The sequence below is a fragment of the Chrysochloris asiatica genome, unplaced genomic scaffold (genome assembly GCF_000296735.1).
Source record: "Chrysochloris asiatica unplaced genomic scaffold, ChrAsi1.0 scaffold00002, whole genome shotgun sequence".
Lineage (NCBI taxonomy): Eukaryota > Metazoa > Chordata > Mammalia > Afrosoricida > Chrysochloridae > Chrysochloris > Chrysochloris asiatica.
In genome coordinates this window covers 49,820,387-49,823,108 of record NW_006408520.1, presented here as the reverse complement: position 1 = coordinate 49,823,108, position 2,722 = coordinate 49,820,387, and positions in this window count along the sequence as shown.

Sequence of the window (2,722 nt, the reverse complement as noted above, 5' to 3'; positions counted from 1 at the left end):
AATTAAAAACTTAGGTGTATCAAAAGACTTCACCCTAAGAGTAAAATGGGAGCCCACAGAATGGGAAAAAGTCTTTTGCAACGACACATTAGACAAGGGACTAATTTCTAAAATATACAGGAAACTACAACACCTCTGCAAGAAAAAGGCAAATAACCCAATTAAAAAATGGGCACAGGACATGAACAGACACTTCACCAAGGAGGAAATCTGGGCAGCCAACAAACATGAAGAAATGTTCACAATCACTAGCCATTGTTGTTGCTGTTAAGTACCATCGAGTCGATTCTGACCCATAGCAACCCTGTATAGGGTTTCCAAGGAGTAGCTGGTAAGCTTGAACTGCCAACATTACAGTTCAAATGGCTTTGAGGTCTGGTGCATTAACCCACAGCACCACACTAGCACTAGCCATTGTTGTTGTTGTTGTTGTTAAGTGCCATTGAGTCAGTTCCAACCCATAGCCACCCTGAATAGGATTTCTGGGAGCAGCTGGTAAGCTTGAACCACCGACCTTGCAGTTCAAATGGCTTTGCAGTCTGGCACATTAACCCACAGCGTCGCACAAGCACTAGCCATTATGGAGATGCAAATCAAAACAACAATGAGATATCATCTCACACCAGCAATAACAGCAAAGATCAAAAAAGTAGAGGATTATAAATGCTGGCGAGGATGTGGCGAGACTGGGACACTCCTGCATTGCTGGTGGGATTGCAAAATGACCCAACCACTCTGGAAAGCAATATGACGCCTTCCTCAGAAGGTTGGAAATAGAAATACCTTATGATCCAGCAATTCCTCTACTTGGTATTTACCCACAAGAAATATGAGCCATAGCATGAGTAGATATATGCACACCAATGTTCATAGCAGCACTATTTACAGTAGTAAAAAGATGGAGACAGCCTAAATTCCCCATCAATGGAGGAATGGATAAACAAACTGTGTTACATACACACAATGGAATATTATGCTACCTTGAAGAATAACAAGGAAGCTGCAAGCCGCTGCTTAACATGGATGAACCCTGAGGACATATGGTGAGTGAAATTAGTCAGTCACAAAAGGAGAAATACTGCATAGGACCATTATTGTAAAAAATTAAGAAAAACAACTCATGCTAAAAGGGAAATTTTTTTTTAATTATTTGCTCGTTACTGGGATGTATGGGGTGGGTTGAGGGGAGGAAGGGGGAAGGTGGAGCACAGGGTAAGGAATAGACACAGGATAGCTTGGGTGCTGGGGCCTGGGGTTGGCTACACACAAGAACAGGAAGGAGAATGGAAGAACAAGGGGGATGGGAGAGCATTTAGACAGGTTTGCATGGGTTAAGTGGGACAGAGGTGGGAGAGACTTCATCTCTCTTACTTTGGATTATCAGAAGTGACCTGTCCCAGGAGAAGGGCATCATACTAGGCTAAAGTGAAGGGTCATCAAAAAAGAGGAAGCCTCCTATGAGATGGATTGGCATAGTGGCAGCAGCGATGAACTCAAGCTTAACAATGATTGTGAAGATGGCTCTTGTGAAGATGGCTCAGGACCTGGCAGTATTTCCTGCTGTTGTGCATTGGTCGCTATGAGTTGGAACCCATTCAGTGGTACCTAACAACTACAAAGATGATTATTGGGGCCAAATGTGATGGAGAAAAACTTGTTTACAACAGTAAAATAAAAATTTCATTGTTTACTTGAAATGACAAAGACAATGACTACCACACATGACAAAGATGATGCCTTATAATCAGCTAAATGCAGAAAAAAGGAAAGAAAATTTTGATACAAAATTTTCTTTCCCTTTCCAATAAACCTTACACCTTTTCTCAGCAGGTCTAAGAATTGTACTGACTACCACATAGTAATTGTACTTTTATTCAGCAAACTAGAATGATGTTTCTGTTGTCCTAAATAAGTACATTTCTCATTTATTTTGTCTGTAAAATATTCACTTACTGAAGTATTAACATTTGTTTGGTTGGTTTTTATATGCTAGTTTTCCTTACGAAATCTCTCCTAGTCCTTCTTAAGGTACATAAACTTACACTCTCAGGCATAAAGAGTGAAAAAATCCTACCATTTGGGCCTAAACAGTGAAATAAGAGATGAGTCTATTCTTCAACCCTATTTAAGTATTATGGTTATTATAAACCTTCCAGCCAATTCTGACTCATAGTAACTCTAAAGGAAGAGTAGAACTTCCTTTAGGATTGCCAAGGCTGTAAATCTTTGTGGAAGCAATTTGTCACATCTTTCCCCATAAAGTGGTTGATGGGTTCGAACCACCGACCTCTTGTTTAGGGGTTGAGTGCTTAACCACAGAACCAATAGGACTCCTTTAAAAAATATTATTTTGGTAATATTTACATGAAAAATTATTTAAATTTAGCTAAGAATAAATATTTTATTTGAATCAAATTTCAATGTTAAGTATAAATACAAATATACTTTAATCTACTTCCCTGGATTTAATATAAAATGAATAATAAGGCAACATACATTTTTCTTATTAAATGTTTTTCCATATAATCCTCCAATTCTACTCATCTCTATGTTCTTTTCAAAAGCATAGATACATATGTAGATTAGACAGATAAGGAATACATTGATGATAGCGTAGTGGTTACGAATTGGGCTGCTAACCTCAAGGTTGGCAGTTCGAAACTATCAGCTGCTCCATGGGAGAAAGATGAGGCTTTCTGCTCCCGTAAAGATTTGCAGCCTC